Below are 18,379 nucleotides of genomic sequence, written 5' to 3'. Positions count from 1 at the left end.
CTGCAGCCCACCAGGCTCCTCCATCCATGGGATATTCCAAGCAAGAGTACTGGAGTGGGTTGCTAATAGGTGATGTTTAATTTGAAATTTTAGATCTAAATTCATTATGTTAGAAGAAAATGTATTTAATTAACTTATAAAGAATTGCCATCCATTATGTTCAGGAGATTTATCTGTAGTCATAAAGACAGGCAGTAATATTAAATAGAGGATCATTATGGATGATGGTAGTTTGAAACTTTCATTTTAACTCATTGTTAGAACGTGTGAGTACAAGGGCTACCCTAATTGAAATTTTCTTTAAATAGATAAAAGTAATAATTCTTCAGGGCCAGCCACAGGGTAAATAGTCAAGTAGACAGTTTTTCTTGGATCCAGTCACAGCTACCTGTACCACCGCTCTCCTTGCTGTTCTGAAGAAAGCCCCTCAAGGTGAGCACTATTAACTTCCTATTCACTGGACCCTGCCCTTCACAAGGTTAGTATCCTTTGTTCTGGGCTGATTGTTTTTAATGGCTTCAGGCACATCTCTTCCCAGGGGATCCAGGTTTGTAATTTTTTATCCCTGAACAAGAAAACCTTAAAAATCCCCGTGTGCAATGAAAGATATTCTGGTTGTGCACAGACCTAGACAGGGGATAGAGAAAACCCTGCCTGAAGTTCTTCCAGTTGCCCATATGGAAGATAAGGCCTGTATATGGCTTTATCCATGGGTATCATTCACACAGTGAGCAACACTAGGGGAGTTAGCCATTCAAGGCGCCATCCCAATGTGGCATTAAGTAAGGTGTGATGATCATAAAGCAAATCGCCTCCTATCTGAACCTTAAATCTCTTGCCAATGAAATGAAGAAGCTTCATCTCGAACATCCTGTGATTCTGTAATCTCTTTTGTCTCTTTTTGCACTCCTGCTTCCATTGGACTGCAGGGGGGAAAAATGGAATGATTTTTATTTTTCAAGTATATTTGAAACTGATCAGGGAAGAATGACTAGTCCTTCAACTCTGCAATAAATCCAGTTTAATTAGTGTCAACTTTTTGGTAGAAGTTGTAGCATGATATAGACTTTGAAAAAAAATTAGAGGCACTTCATACGGAATAATTCATTGGTGCTAGAAACACTGCCGTCTATGGGGTCGCACAGAGTCGGACACAACTGAAGTGACTTAGCAGCAGCAGCAGCAGCAGCAGCAGCAGCAGAAACAAAGAAAGCCATTTTTACCTACCAGAATTTCTCCATTTCTGTGGCAGTGCCATAGGAATACCACCAATAAAAATGCAATCTGGTCAAAAGAGTGAGCTTCGATGAAAACACATACACAAGAAAAAAACTTGCTCTCTTTTCCAGCCAGGTTGCTGTACCGGAGCCCCTCATATGTAAAACTTTGATAGCTACCACTGTTTAATCAACAATTTTGGTATGGTCAGCCACAAGGACTGCACATGACCACTCCCTGCCATAAATATTTCCACCTAAAGGAGGCAACATTTTTGGGTAAAATTTTCCTGTCCCTTTTGCTTCATTTTATCTCTACCTTGTAACTTTCATTTTCCTAAAAATCTTAGAGAGTTAAACTTATTATTCTATGATCTTTCAAACCATCATAGGGACATTTAGTGTTCTCATATTTATTAGATTTTGGAAATGCAAGGCTCATTTCGAGGTGACATGATAGTTAAGATTTATCAAAGTCTAATTTTTAAAAATTATTATGAAAAATGTTTAATATACACAAAAAAGAATAGTATAATTACCCCCTACATATCTATCCTCTGGCTTCCACAATTTTAAACATGGTGGCAATTTGCTTTCTTCCTATTTTTCTGAAGCCTTTTTCTACAACTCCACTGTTACAGTTCAAAGTCCTTTGATATAAAAGGATACACTGGGTTGAGAATATCCGCTGGAGGAGGGCATGGCAATCCACTCCAGTATTCTTGCCTGGAGAATCCCCATGGACAGAGGAGCTTGGCAGGCTACAGTCCATGGAGTTGCAGAGTCAGACGTGACTGAGTGAGTAAGCACAGCACAACTACTTTATGGTTGCACAGCCAGAAAGTAAAGATTAGGACAAATATGATAAGAATGATACTGATGAAATAACAACCAACAATTATTTTAACTATATGCCAGCTACTTTCCCACCAACATTGTTCATTCTCTCTCCTTTATTTAATAATTTTTAATTCAATTCCTACTAAGTGCCAGGTAGTGTTCTAGGTGCAGGAATATAGTAAGAAGTAGACCCCCAAATCTCTGCTCTCATGCATCTTGTAGTAGTATTCTGTATAGATCATTCTGTTTGACTGTATACTGCAACTTTACTGATAGCTACTCTTCTTTTCCCCATTTTATTACTGGGGAAATTGAGTCCCAGAGAGTTGAAGTATTTTAAATTCAAGGTCACACAGGTAGGATGTGACACCAAGAATTTAAATACAAATGGTTTGCTCCCATGATCTGTTATTATAGTTCAGTTTAGTCACTCAGTTGTGTAGTCTCTTTGTGACCCCATGAATCATAGCATGCCAGGCCTCCCTGTCCATCACCAACTCCTGGAGTTTACTCAAACTCATGTCCATTGAGTTGGTGATGCCATCCAGCCATCTCATCCTCTGTCGTTCCCTTCTCCTCCTGTCCCCAATCCCTCCTAATATCAGGGTTTTTTCCAATAAGTCAACTTTTCGCATGAGGTGGCCAAAGTATTGTAGTTTCAGCTTCAGCATCAGTCCTTCCAGTGAACACCCAGGACTGATCTCCTTTAGGATAGACTGGTTGGATCTCCTTGCAGTCCAAGGGACTCTCAAGAGTCTTCTCCAACACCACACTTCAAAAGCATCAATTCTTCGGCACTCAGCTTTCCTCACAGTTCAACTCTCACATCCATGCATGACCACTGGAGAAACCATAGCCTTGACTAGATGGAACTTTGCTGGCAAAGTAATGTCTCTGCTTTTCAATATGCTATCTAGGTTGCTCATAATTTTCCTTCCAAGGAGTAAGCGTTTTTTAATTTCATGGCTGCAGTCATTATCTGCAGTGATTTTGGAGCCCCCCAAAATAAAGTCTACCACTGTTTCCACTGTTTCCCCATTTATTTGGCATGAAGTGATGGGACCAAATGCCATGATCTTAGTTTTCTGAATGTTGAGCTTTAAGCCAACTTTTTCACTCTCCTGTTTCACTTTTTATCAAGAGACTTTTTAGCTCCTCTTCACTTTCTGCCATAAGGGTGGTGTCATTTGCATTTCTGAGGTTACTGATATTTCTCCTGGCAATCTTGATTCCAGCTTGTGCTTCTTCCAGCCCGGTGTTTCTCATGATATACTCTGCATAGAAGTTAAATAAGCAGGGTGACAATATACAGCCTTGACGTACTCCTTTTCCTATTTGGAACCAGTCTGTTGTTCCATGAACAGTTCTAACTGTTGCTTCCTGACCTGCATACAGATTTCTCAAGAGGCAGGTCAGGTGGTCTGGTATTTCCATCTCTTTCAGAATTTTTCACAGTTTATTGTGATCCACACAGTCAAAAACTTGGGCATAGTCAATAAAGCAGAAGTAGATGTTTTCCTGAAACTCTCTTGCTTTCCCGATGATCCAGCGGATGTTGACAATTTGATCTCTGGTTCCTCTGCCTTTTCTAAAACCAGCTTGAACATCTGGAAATTCAAAGTTCATGCATTGCTGAAGCCTGGCTTGGAGAATTTTGAGCATTACTTTACTAGTGTGTGAGATGAGTGCAATTGTATGGTAGTTTGAGCATTCTTTGGCATTGCCTTTCTTTGGGATTGGAATGAAAACTGACCTTTTCCAGTCCTGTGGCCACTGCTGAGTTTTCCAAATTTGCTGGCATATTGAGTGCAGCACTTCCACAGCATCTTCTTTTAGGATTTGAAATAGCTCAACTGGAATTCCATCACCTCCACTAGCTTTGTTCACGAGAGTGCATCAGAAGGCAGACACACTGAAACCATAATCACAGAAAGCTAGCCAATCTGATTGCACAGACCACAGCCTTGTCTAACTCAGTGAAACTAAGCCATGCCGTGTGGGGCCACCCAAGACGGATAGGTCATGGTGGAGAGATCTGACAGAATGTGGTCCACTAGAGAAGGGGATGGCAAACCACTTCAGTATTCTTGCCTTGAGAACCCCATGAACAGTATGAAAAAGCAAAATGATAGGATAATGAAAGAGCAACTCCCCAGGTTGGTAAGTGCCCAGTATGCTACTGGAGATCAGTGGAGAAATAACTCCAGAAAGAATGAAGGGATGGAGCCAAAACAAAAACAATACCCATTTGTGAATGTGACTGTTATCATAAACACCATGCTATATTGTCTCCATATCAAGCTCCAGAGCCTTTATATGTAACCACTCTGCTATGCCATACCTCTAGTTCTGCATTTCTTACTGAAGTTTTTATCTTTATCTTTAAAAATGAAACATTGGTGTCAAGTAGACTATGTGTCCCTATGGTTCATTGAGCCTGTTTCCAGGGAACTTCTTTCAGAGGCAAGGGGGCAGTTGTATGTCCATACTTGTTCAGTCATTGGTATGTTAGGTAAGATCTTCAATTATGGTTGTGAATTTTCTGATGGTAACAGAGAAGGCTGGCTTGTTTTAAAATTTGAGCAGCTTTGTTTCTTAGGATCAATCTTTGAGCTGTCCAGCTAAGATACCCTAACTCAGCCAATATAAAATTGAATTTAGAGGATAGGAAAATGGACTTCTAAAAATATCCCTTAAAAAAAAATTTCTAAAAGATAGCTTTCCTATTGGAGAAAAAGGTAGGAAATAGGAAAAAGATTTAGCATATTTCTAGTACTGACTCATCACAAATATGTCAGAATGTGAGAGATATACTAACCAGCCACAGAAAATGAGTTAAAGCAGTGAGAAACTGACAACATGGAAGGTAAGAAATTGCTTTTAAAAAAAGCATTCTCTTACTGTGTTTCATAGAAACATGCCAATTGATGAGATGTTTGAATTTAAAAGGTAAAACAGAGACATTCAGTATCTACAGTTAGGCTTGCTTCCCTTTTAAAGAGTTCTTACAGAGTAAGGGTATTTTCCCACCTTAGTGGGAGCTGTTAAATATGAGTGTTAAGGATATTATTAAGTTGGGCCTCAAAGGCCCTAAATTGCAAAGGCTTCTCTGGAAGAGTCTATCTATAGAAATAGCCATGAAGAGTTCTGAAATGGATTGAAACCATAAGATATTGAAAGCATTTGTGTTGTGGCCAAAATTGAGGGTAGTGCTTAATTAAAAATTTTAACATCTTTCATAAGACATCTTGACACTCTTGCTTAGGAACCAAGAAATATTCCCTGTGTGCTCCTTCTGTTAGACTGAGTCTTGAAAATAATGAAATTTTCTTCTTAATGTGAAATTCCAGGAACATCTTAAAATCCTAGAAGGAAATATGTGCCCAAAGAGAGAATTGTTAAGAATATAAAGATTAAAATTTTAAATATTGGAAAAATAGGAACTGCAAGAGGTTAACCATGTTTGTCTCTAGCAATTAAATTGACAAGTTAATGCAGAGACTTTAAAAGTATTTGTATCTTAGAATAATAGCATTTACTTAGGCACATTCCAGAATTTTCTGTCAGTGTTTCAGTACTTCTCTTCAAGAATTTTTTCTTCATGGATGCAGCTATATTTGATCATAGATACAACTCACAAAACAAGAATGTTTTTTCTTTTCCTTACTAACCATTTCTTGACTCGTCACCAAATGAGTTATTTAAATTCTGACAGATTTATTGTCTCACATTCAAGTTCCAAGCCTTTTCTTTCTTCTACATATTGGTTGCTATCCCCTAATTCTTTCTCTTTGGGTAGAAGATAATAATTGCTATAATTAATCCTCCCCTAACCCCAGTTCTTAACATTTAGATAAATGACACCTAGCCTTGGTTTCAAGTCTCAAAGAAGCACCATATCGTAAAAAAAAGTATGCCATAATTCTTAAATGGTCAATAGAATGATTTGAACTTATTTTAATGTATAGAAGTTATAAGTTATTTTTAGAAAAATATAAAAGGCCCAGAGTATAACTGCTGCTGGCAAAAAGTTTGGGAATTATAGGCTATATCTATCTGTTCATCCTTTGGGCAGTAGTATCTATGTGTTGCAAGCTCTGATAATTCTCATACAATTTCTGTAAAAATCTGTAAATTTTCTTCTAAGTGACTTGTGCTTTAAAGGTCTATTTAAGGAAGTCTTTGTGATTTTGAAGTCACAAACTTATTCTCTTACATTTTCTTTTGGTAGTTTTTATGATTTTTCCCTTCCACATTTTTATCTTTGGTCTCTTGGGACTTAATATTTGAATTTGATATGCAGTATCCTAATTTTATGTTCTTCTATATTGTGTTGTTGTTCAGTTGCCCAGTTGTGTCTGACTCTTTGTACCCCATGAATTCTCTGTCCCTTACTATATTCTGAAGTTTGCCCAAGTTCATATCCATTGCATTGGTGATGCCATCCAGCCATCTCATCCTCTGACACCCTCTTCTGTCCTCAGTCTTTCCCAGCATCAGGGATTTTTCCAATGAGTCGCCTGTTGGCATCAGATGACCAAAATACTGGAGCTTCAGCTTTAGCATCAGTCCTTCCAGTGAGTATTCAGGATTGATTTCTCTTAAGATTGGCTGGTTTGATTTGGCTGTGCAAGGGACTTTCAGAAGACTTCTCTAGTACCGCAGTTTGAAGGCAACAATTCTTTGGTGTTCTGCCTTTTTTTATGGTCCAGTTCTCACAACCAAGCATGACTACTGGGAAGACCATAGGCTTAACTATATAGACCTTTCTACTTTAAAATTCACTGTCTAGGTTTGTCATAGCTTTCCTGCCAAGAAGCAATTGTCTTCTGATTTCATGGCTGCAATCACCATCTGCAGTGATTTTAGAGCCCCCAAAGAGGAAATCTACCAATACTTCCACCTTTTTCCCTTCTATTTGCCATGAAGTAATGGGGCCAGATGCCATAATCTTAATTTTTTTAAATATTTAGTTTTAGACTGTCTCTTTCACTCTCCTCCACCCTCATCGAAAGGCTCTTTAGTTCCTCTTTACTTTCTGCTACTAGAGTGGTATTAGCTGCATATCTGAGGTTGATGTTGTTTCTCCTGCCTGTCTTGATTCCAGTTTGTAACTCATCCAGCCCAGTGTTTCTCATGATGTGCTCAGCATATAGGTTAAACAGAGTGACAGCAGACAGCCCTGTTGTACTCCTTTCTCAATCTTGAACCAGTCAGTTGTTCCATACAGGGTTTTAACTATTGCTTCTTGACCTACATGCTTGTTTCTCAGGAGACAGGTAAGATGGTCTGGTATCCCAATCTCTCAAGGAGCTTTCCACAGTTTCTTATGATCCACATGGTCAAAGGCTTTAGCACAGTTGATGAAACAAAGGTAGATGTTTTTCTAGAATTCCCCTGCTTTCTCTATGATCCAACGAATGTTGGCAATTTAACCTCTGGTTCCCCTGCCTTTTCTAAACCCTGTTTGGACGTCTGGAAGTTCTTAGTTCACATAACGCTGAAGCCTAGCACGCAGGAGTTTAAGCATGACCTTACTAGCATGGGAGATGAGTACAATTGTCTGGTGGTTAGAATATTCTTTAGTACTACCCTTCTTGGGGATGGGATGAGGATTGACTTTTTCCAGTCATGTGGCCACTGCTGGGTCTTTCAGATTTGCTGACATATTGAACGCAACGTCTTGATAGCATCATCCTTAAGGGTTTTGAAAGGCTCTACTTGAATTCCATTGCATCACTAGCTTTATTAACAGCAGCGCTTCCTAAGGCACACTTGACTTCACACTACAGAATGCCTGGCTCTGGGTGACTGACCACACCATTGTCATAATCCGGTCTCTAAGATCTTCTATGTAGAGAGTCAATTTCCCCAATACTATTTATTACATAGTTCTTTCTTTCCAGATTGACATGTTCTGGGTTCCTATGTAAATGCTTTTGTTTCTATATTCTCTAATGTATCTCCTTTTGTTTATCTGTTATTGTTCCAGAACTGTGCTGTCATAAAATCTGTGAATTTTTTTATGTGACTTGACATATGATAAAGTCTCCTGTTTTTGATCTTTGAAAAATTGTTTTATCTCTGTATTAAAACCTCTTCCATGAAAAATTTCTAGATCTGTCCGTTTTATCTGCTTTCCCTATGATCAGATACTTGATAGAAGAGAGATGTCTTATTCCAGCTTTAAAACTTCTGCTGACTTCCTCATTCACCTTGCTTTGTTTTCTGCTTTTTTTTGTTCTGACCACACTTTTGTATTTTCAATGCCTTTATATAGGGTAAGAAGTTCGAAATATCTTGTAATTAGAGGGATTGTCAGTAGATTTATAAAACATTAAGGCTTATGGTCCTATTTAATCTGAAGAGAACAGAAAGCTTGAGCGAATGGATATGCTTGGAGCCCTTCATTTTAGGGCCAGAGTATATTCTAACCCATAATCTCTACAGTAGACCCCTGTAGTTGTTTTTCCATTATCAGTGGTGGGTTGTGTTTGTCTAGCTGTGTATCTTACTTCACCCTGCCTGACAAATAACACATTTTCTGAAAGATGGTCCAAGGTTTACATGTCCATTGCTGTCAAGAGTAATGTAAAATTAACAGATCGAGATAGAGATTGAACCCATAACTTTGGCCTCATTAAACCCTACCAGTGAGTGAATTGTTAAAGCCACAGAGAAAAAGAGAAAACAACAAACACTGTTGGGAATGATGTTTGATAACAAATTAAATGGATGTTCTGATAATTACTGAACATTCAGACTACTTTGCTAAAAGTGAGATTTGAACCCAAATTTATCAAGTTTATTGAAGATAAAATGCCTGCTACCTCTTGTTAATAATTAGGTTCTGTTGAGTAAGTATTGTATTCTCTTAAAATACAATAAGTATTTTTATTTCCACTGTATTCATCTTTTTCTATACTTTTTCTCTCTCCCCAAGGGCCTTGTTGCATTAAGATCTGGGATAGAAATGTAGAGTGAGTAATATGGTTTATTTTGATAAACTGAAATTTGTTTACAACAGAGTATTATCTTTTAAATTGCTTTCCAAATGCTTTTGGAATTACTTTCCTTCATCACAGATTCATGGGAAAAGCTTTAGAACTGAATAGTTGCCTCTAGATCTCTTTTTAATGATTAAAATTTTTTTCTTCTTTCAAAGATAGCATATCACTTAAGTATGAAGCAGTTAAGCCTGCTTTGAACCTAGTCCCAGTGATCTGAGAGCATGATTTGTATTTCAGAGAAGGTCAGTTAATTCTGATGTATGCTATCACAATATAGGCAGTATTCCCAATTCCAGCAAAACATCTGGCAAATGCATGCTATTGTTAGAGAGTAGGCCAGGAAATGTTGATGGATGCAAATTCAAGCCAAAGTGAGAGCACAGTATTGCTGTCTTTGTAAATCATAGAGTTGTTATGAATTTTAGTACAACATAATGTGTCTGTTTAAGCTTCGTGTTTGGAACTCCCGAGCTTTGGTTCATTGTCAAGTTACACATCTCACACTGTTTGAACCAGTGGCACTTGAAGAATGTGAACATGCTTTTTAGAAATAAAACATTTTGGTTTGAAGAAAAATGACATGAAATTGTATTTTTAATATACAATTTGCTTTTTTTTTTTTTTTAGAAATAACAGAATACACAGAAAATGTTGGTAATGCAGCAAGAAGTAAAGCTTGCAATGTTTGAAAATAAGTCAAACCAATTTTAACTGAGTAATGTGTTCATTTTTTAAAAGCAGTTACTCCCCATAGCAAACCTAGCATTGCGGTAACCCTCAGTGTAGTGGTTTGATGAAGGGTGGGCTCTCTGTTCTATACATCCTGCTGTCTCTTTTCACTGTTTTGTTTTTCATGGGTTCTATCAGGCCAACAACCACATGATTTGCCAAGAACTGCTCTTAAAGAATTTTCTTGTCCCCATTCTGTCTAATCATTTTGTGTTTCCCACTCTTCCACTAGCCTCTTTCCTTGGGTCTCAGGTTTGGCTTACAGAAGAAACAAGAAAGATTAAGCAATAAATATGCATAATAAACAAAATGGTAGAAATCTCTGGGTTTTGTGCTACTATGTCAAAATGTTACATTGTTCATAAGTAACTGTTGCTAGCATTGATTAAGAACCTACTATGAGCTGATCATCGACTCAAGCAGTTCCTGTAGTTTATCTCATTTAATTCCCACAGCAACAAAATGAAATTGTTATATCCCCATTCTATAACTGTGAAAACTGAGGTCTAGCCAAGTGAAGTAATATTCCTATAAAGATGAGAAGTTGTGATTTGAATTCAAGTGTATTTTCCTAATCACTTCCCCATTCTACTGTCCTATGGAATGAGACATTAATCTCTGAATTTCCTGAATCACAGACTTCACAGGAAAAAATGTTTTGTTAAAAGTATGTGATCTTCTGGGCCCCAGTCAGTGTTAACTATATCCATTGGCTGAAGGGATAGTCACCTACTTGACATGATGTCAAGTGTGGCAGAGAGACCCACCTGCTGGTTATTGTCTGAAATTTCACAGTTAGGGATTTTCTCCAGAAATGAGAACACATTGATGGCTAGTGAGCTACTAAACTGGCAGGTTTTGTTTTTCCTGAAGTGTGCTTTATCCTAGTGCCATGATTTAGGTCATTTGGACTTTAATGTATTAGTTCTCCAGTAAAACTCCTACATTTCTTCAATGTATTTTCTCCTTTCAGAGGTTGTAATAGTTATGAAAGTGAAAGTGTTAGTCTGTCAGTTGTCTGACTCTTGGTGACCCCATGGACAGTAGCCCGTCAGACTCCTCTGTCCCAGGCAAGAATTCTGAGGTGGGTTGTCATTTCCTTCTTCAGGGGATTTTTCCTGACCCAAGGATCGAACTCGGGTCTCCGGCATTACAAGCAGCTTCTTTATCATCTGAACCACCAGGGAAGCCCCTAGGAAAAGCAGGATAGACTGCAATATGCTGTGATAAAAAGAAATATGCTAACTATCAGAGGTTTGCAGAGACAAAGGTTTTGTCAGCTCATGCTGTGTATTCATGTCCATTATAGGATTTTAGGGACCTATGTATGAGGGAATAAGGGATTCTGGAGATCTCACATCAGCAGTGAGTTGCTTTTGCTTTTAAGTAATACATATAACTTTTCCTTATAGCTTATTGAAGAAAAAATACTCATGTAGCCCCAAATAGTCATAAGAGGGCTGTCTTAATTTCCTAGGGCTGCTATAACAAAGTACTACAAAGTAGATGGCTTAGAGAAGCAGCAATTTCTTCCTTCACAGATCTGGGCTAGAAAGCTGAAATCCAGGTTTTGGAAGAATCGGTTCCTTCTGAAGGTCTGAGTGAGAATCTGCTCCATTCCTTTCTCCTCGCTTTGGTGGTCGCCAGCCATCTTCTTTGCTTGTAGAAACATTACTCTAATATCTGCCTCTGTCTTCACATGGGATTCTTTCTTGTGTGAGTCCAGATTCAGCATCTAAATTTCCCTTTTCCTGTAAGAACACTAGTCAATGGATTAGTGTGTACTCTCATCCAGTATTACTTCTGTGAAGATGCTTTTTCTAAATAGTTACATTCACAGATACTAGGGATTGGAATTTGGACATATCTTTTGTGGGGAATAAATTCAGGCCACAACAAGGACCATGAACTGTGAACTTCCAGATGTTCAAGCTGGTTTTAGAAAAGGCAGAGGAACCAGAGATCAAATTGCCAACATCTGCTGGATCATTGAAAAAGCAAGATAATCCCAGAAAAAACATCTACTTCTGCTTTATTGACTATGCCAAAGCCTTTGACTGTATAGATCACAATAAACTGTGGAAAATTCTGAAAGAGATGGGAATACCAGACCATCTGACCTGCCTCTTGAGAAATCTGTATGCAGGTCAGGAAGCACCAGTGAGAACTGGACATGGAACAACAGACTGTTTCCAAATTGGGAAAGGAGTAGGTCAGGGTTGTATATTATCACCTTGCTTATTTAACTTATATGCAGAGTACATCATGAGAAATGCTGGGCTGGAAGAAACACAAGCTGGAATCAAGATTGCCGGGAGAAATATCAATAACCTGAGATATGCAGATGACACCACCCTTATGGCAGAAAGAGAACTAAAGAGCCTCTTGATGAAAGTGAAAGAAGAAAGTGAAAAAGTTGGCTTAAAGCTCAGCATTCAGAAAACTAAGATCATGTCCATCTGGTCCCATCACTTCATGGGAAATAGATGGGGAAACAGTGGAAAGAGTGTCAGACTTTATTTCTTTGGGCTCCAAAATCACTGCAGATGGTGACTGCCGCCATGAAGTTAAAAGACACTTACTCCTTGGAAGGAAAGTTATGACCAACCTAGATAGCATATTAAAAAGCAGAGATATTACTTTGTCAACAAAGGTCTATCTAGTCAAGGCTATGGTTTTTCCAGTAGTCATGTATGGATGTGAGAGTTGGACTATAAAGAAAGCTGAGTGCTGAAGAATTGATGCTTTTGAACTATGGTGTTGGAGAAGACTCTTGAGAGTCCCTTGGACTGCAAGAAGGTCCTACCAGTCCATTCTAAAGGAGATCAGTCCCGGATGTTCATTGAAAGGACTGATGCTGAAGCTGAAACTTCAGTACTTTGGCCACCTCATGCGAAGAGCTGACTCATTTGAAAACACCCTGATGTTGGGAAAGATTGAGGGCAGGAGGAGAAGGGGACGACAGAAGATGAAATGGTTGGATGGCATCACTGACTCAATGGACATGAGTTTGGGTAAACTCTGGGAGTTGATGATGGTCAGGAAGGCCTGGTGTGCTGCAGTCCATGGGGTTGCAAAGAATCAGACACGACTGAGCAACTGAACTGAACTGAACTGAGAATAATTGGTAGGTGTGGACCTGGGCATTTATTTTGTGAACAGAGTGATTTGAATGTCAGGCAGGTTTGTAAACGCTGAGTTTCAGGTTGTTTTGACTCCAGGAGTCCCACATATTCTAAGGTCCTACCTGAAGGTTCTGGATCATTTTGGAAGAGGGCAGGAAAAGAACCTGGTTTGATGTGAAAGATTACAACCTCCTTTGGGTTCGGTGGTGTTTGAGACAGACAAAGGTTGGACCTTCTACAGATGGTCTGCAAGTGGCTTGAAACAGCTAGGGGGCATAAGTTAGAGGAGATGCTGAAGTCATATGACATGACCTATTTCCCTCTTGTTTGAAAAACTGAATTTGAGGATGTATTTCATTCTCAAAGCTTGTGACAGAGTTGCATCTCATGATGAGTACTGTTCATTTTGGTGCCCACAGTCACATGAACCATGTGGCAAGTGCATGTGTATCATAGGCCAAATGCTGTGATAGCTTATCCCATTCTTATCAGTTGAAACCTTAAAGGAATACAAATAGGACCATCATTTTTTATTGTGTCAGTGACATCCTTATACTATTTTTCCTAGGAAAAACGTTCATTGTGTAATCTAGTGAAAAAAATCTTGGAAGTTATACTGTATTTGAGTCACTTTCAGAGTATTCATAGAAGTTTTTATGTCAGTTACCCTTTAAAATTTTATCATACTTTTTCTTTCATATTATGGAACTTTTCATATGTATAAAAAGGTGAGAAGAATAGTATAATGAACACATATATGTATAATATTCACTTTAAAAATTTTCCCAATTTAATTCCTTTCTCCCTTATTTTTATTACCCCTCCCACCCAAAATACTTTTTGTTGAACTTGGGGTTCAATGTCAATAGGTGTTCAATTTCAATATTGTTTTAGAATGTCCAATGTTTTAGAGTTAATACCCTTATTTAATAAATGATGACATCTAGGGCATTTAAAATCTTTTGGGGGGTGTATGTAAATGTATGACCACAAGATATACAGCAATTGGACATTTTAATGCATTTTATAAACCATAGATTCCTGTATATATCTTTTATAGCTTTTTTTTTTTTAGCCAAACATTCTACTTTGAAGATCTAGCACTATTGGTGTATAATGCTATTTTGTTCGTTTTTATTGCTGTATAGTATTTCCATCTAGAAAGACCATGATATATTATTTCATTGACAGATGTTTAAACTGGAAATGTGATTAATTATACCTATAATTTAAATGATTCAATCTTTGCCATTTATAGCTGCCTCCTTCCTCCATTTTTTTCAATGATCATCAAAAGTATGCAATCATTTTTTTCAGGAAGCTTAAAGAAAAATAGATAATATTGCAGTGACTAAATTTGTGTGAATATGATTACAGCTTGAACACTGTGTGCCTAAGCTTACAATTGGCACTCGTGATGATTTGGTAAATGGAGAGGAGTCAGTGAGCCGTAATAAAGCTGAAGCTCCAGTCATATTCCATAACCTAATATTTTCTAGATCCGCTGAATCTGTTAAAGGCCAAATGAATTGGTAGGTTTCTATGGGAAAATATTTTCATATCAGTGTCTTCCGGATAGCCTGGCAGATTCACCTTTAAAAGAATTACTTATTGTAAGTAAAGGTCACCCAATCAGATCCTGTCACACTCTTGACCTTTTTGGTCTTGAATTCCAAGTTTTATTTTTAAAAAGTCTTTATTGAATTTGTTACAATATTGATTCTGTTTTATGTTTTGGGCTTTTGGCCCTGAGGCATGTGGGAATCTTAGCTCCAGGACCACAGATCCAGCCCACACCCTGTGCACTGGAAGGCAAAGTCTTAACACACTGGACTGCCAGGGAAAGCCCTTGAATTCTGAATTTTAAAATGCCCCCATTTTTAGCCTTAATTCAGAAAGTTTTAGAAATACTTGTTTCATGAACATGGCAATAGATATCAACATGGCCAAGTCACCAGAGTGTGTATGGAGCTATCATCTTCTCCCCTAAATATCTTCCATGTCAGTTATCAATGATGTTTCAAATGGTCTCATTAGAAAATAAATCCTTTCTGCTGTATAACTAAAGATAGTGCTTGTTAAATTTGGATGATATGAATTCTGGAAAATGCTTGTAGGTTAGATAACAAAGGTGGTAATTTCATACATTTGAAGGGGGAACCCAAGTCAATGAAATGAAATAAAACTAGAATGAATGGGAAAATTAAAAGAGTCAATGAAAAAACATTAGACTAGGCCAAGTATATTTGGCAAACTTTTGTATGAAAAACATCTAAGGATTTTAGATTACAGTAATCTTACTGTGAGTCAGCAGTTCAGTTATCCTGTGAAACTAAAGTTTAAACTGAAAGTTACATTAATAGAAATAGAAGTCCACAATCAAAGGAATTAATCAGACTGTTCTACTCAGGGACTAATCAAACATCTGAAAACTTGTTTGCAGTTCTGGAATCTGCAGTTTTCATTGACATGGATAGACTAGAAGTCTGAAAACTGACTAAAGTATTGAAAAGTTTAGAAATTGGGCTACTGAATAAAAATTTTCATCAATATGTATCTTTGGGGATCTAGCTTCCTTCACTTCTACTTAACAAAATTCATTTGAGATTCATCTATGTTACTATGTGAATCAATAGTTTGTTACTTTATATGCTGTGTAGTATATCCATTATGTGGATATACCATAGTTTATCTGTTTACTAGCTAAAGGACATCTTTGTTTGCAATTTTTGATTTTGAAAAAAGCTGCTATAAAAATTTCTTGCACAGATTTTTGTGTAACCATAAATTTGCATTTTTGGGGTGAAAACAGGGATAAAATTGCTGCTTCGTATGGTAGACTTCAACCTTAATAAAAAACTGCCACACTGTTTTCCAAAGTAGCCATATCATTTTGGATTCCTACCATCAGCATTCTTAGTTGTTCTGCCTTCTTGTTAGCACTTTACTTATTGTCAATATACATACGTGTGTATATATGTATGATTGTGTGTGTGTGTTTCTATAGCCATTGTAATGAAAGTGTACTGTTGGCTTTTTACCTATTTTTAAACTGTTTGTTTCTTATTATTGAGTTTTAAGAGTTCTTTATCTATTTGGATATATGTTCTTTGTAAAAAATGTGATTTTTAAGTATTTCCTCCCAGTCTGTGGGCAGCCTTTTAAATTTTCTTAACATGATGTTAGTTGGCATGTGAATCATTTATTTGTAGATAGTAATCAAGGTTATCAATCTATAATTTTATTGAACATAGATTTTTGAGTTATAGTTTTAGGTCATTTCTTATACTTAGGTTACAGAAGAATTCACTCAGTTTCCCCCTTGTATAATTGGCAGTTTTATTTTCAAAGTTTAGATCACATATGTTTGGAGTTTATTCTAGTATGTGGTATGCAGAATTGGTTCAGTAGACCCAATGTTAGTATTTTTAAAATGGCTATGCAATAATCCCAATATTATTTATTTGAGTATGTTTCTCCCTAGTGGTTTGAGTGGAGAAGGAAATGGCAACCCACTCCAGTATTCTTGCCTGGAAAATCCCAGGGACAGAGGAGCCTTGGTGGGCTGCCGTCTGTGGGATTGCACAGAGTCGGACACGACTGAAGCAACTTAGCAGCAGCAGCAACAGCAGCAGCAGCAACAGTGGTTTGAGATGCTATCTTTATAACATGCTCAATTTCCATAAGTTGTCAGGTCTGTTTTAAAGCTTTCTCTTCTGTTTTATTGGTTTGTCTATTCATGCACCAGTGTGTACTGTGTTTTAATTTTGGAGGCTTTGTTGTGTCAGGTAGAGCTAGATTTTCCTCAAGGACTCTCTTTTTCATACTGGTTTTCCCAATTTTTATTGTGTATCTGTTTTTTTCCATTTGAACTATAGTATCAATTTGTCTAGCTCCATGGAAAAATGTGATTTTTATTGTGATCACATTTTGTTGTTCAGTCGCTCAGTTGTGTCCAACTCTTTGCAACCCCATGGATTATAGCATGCCAGGCTTTCCTGTCCTTCACCATCTTCCAGAGCTTGCTCAAACTCAGGTCATTGAGTTGGTGATGCCATCCAACCATCTCATCCTCTGTCGTCCCCTTCTCCTCCTGCCTTCAGTCTTTTCCAGCATCAGGGTCTTTTCCAATGAGTTAGCTCTTCGCATCAGGTGGCCAAAATATTGGAGCTCCAGCTTCAGCATCAGTCCTTCCAGTGAACACTCAGGACTGATTTCCTTTAGGATGAACTGGTTGGATCTTCTTTCAGGTCAAGACTTGAGGTCAAGACTCTCATGAGTCTTCTATAACACCACAGTTTGAAAGGATTAATTATTTGGTGCTCAGCCTTCTTTATGGTCCATCTCTCACATCCATCCAGGACTACTGGAAAAACCATAACTTTGACTATACAGATCTTTGTCGGCAAAGTAATGTCTCTGCTTTTTCACTGTCTAGGTTGGTCATAGCTTTTCTTCCAAGGAGCAAACGTCTTTTAGTTTCATGGTTGTAGTCATGATCTGCAGTGATTTTGGAGCCCAAGAAAATAAAGTCTGTCACTGTTTCCATTGTTTCCCCATCTATTTTCCATGAAGTGGTAGGACCAGATGCCTTGATCTTAGTTTTTTAATGTTGAGCTTTAAGCTAGCTTTTTCACTCTTTTCTTTCACCTTCATCAAGAGGCTCTTCAGTTCCTCTTCGCTTTCTGCCATAAGGGTGGTATTATCTGCATGTCTGCGGTTATTGCTGTTTCTCCCAGCAATCTTGATTCCAGCTTGAGCTTTATCCAGCCCTGCATTTTGCATGATGTACTCTGCATATAAGTTAAATAAGCAGAATGACAACATACAGCCTTGGCATACTCCTCTCCCAATTTGGAACCAGTCTGTTGTTCCATACCCAGTTTTAACTGTTGCTTCTTGACCTGCATACAGGTTTCTCAAGAGGCAGGTGAGGTGGTCTGGTATTCCCATCTCTTGAAAAATTTTCCAGTTTGTTGTGATCACATTAAGTTTATGGATTAACTTGGAGAAAACTTACATCCTGATGCTATTAAGACTTTAAGACCAATAAAGAGATGTTTTCCATTTGTACAAGTCTCCATTTATGTCTTTTATGGATGTCTTTGTAATTTACTTCATAAAGCTTTTGAAGTTAACTGTCTAGGTTAATTCCTGGGTATATACCTTTATTGTTGCTATTGTGGATTGTTTTCTTTTCCATTTTGTCTTATAACTTGTTATATAAGGAATATTGATTTTTCCTTGCTAATTTTATATCTGCTACCTTGTTTAAATCTTTTATAATTTGTTAGTTTTAAAATTGATTCTCTAGTTGTTTTTTGGTGTAGTGGTATGTTACTTGCAAATAAAGATAGTTTTCTCTCTTCTTTTCTCATGTCTAGTTGCATTGGTTAATGCCTAGAGTACAGTGTTAAATAGTTTTGGAGATAGTGAGAATTAGAATCCTTGCTTTGTT

The 18,379-nt window shown here is 37.6% G+C and overlaps 1 protein-coding gene across 4 annotated transcripts in view; it reads left to right on the top strand.

The window, feature by feature from the left end:
• The window catches only part of TRPM3 (transient receptor potential cation channel subfamily M member 3), a 927,399-nt gene that overhangs the window by 93,321 nt on the left and 815,699 nt on the right, over nucleotides 1-18,379 (top strand). The window lies entirely within an intron of this gene.

The sequence above is a fragment of the Capricornis sumatraensis genome, chromosome 6, assembly GCF_032405125.1.
Source record: "Capricornis sumatraensis isolate serow.1 chromosome 6, serow.2, whole genome shotgun sequence".
In the NCBI taxonomy this organism is placed as follows: Eukaryota; Metazoa; Chordata; class Mammalia; order Artiodactyla; family Bovidae; genus Capricornis; species Capricornis sumatraensis.
The sequence above is the reverse complement of the archived record's forward strand: the minus strand, read 5'-3'. Positions and strand labels throughout refer to the sequence as shown.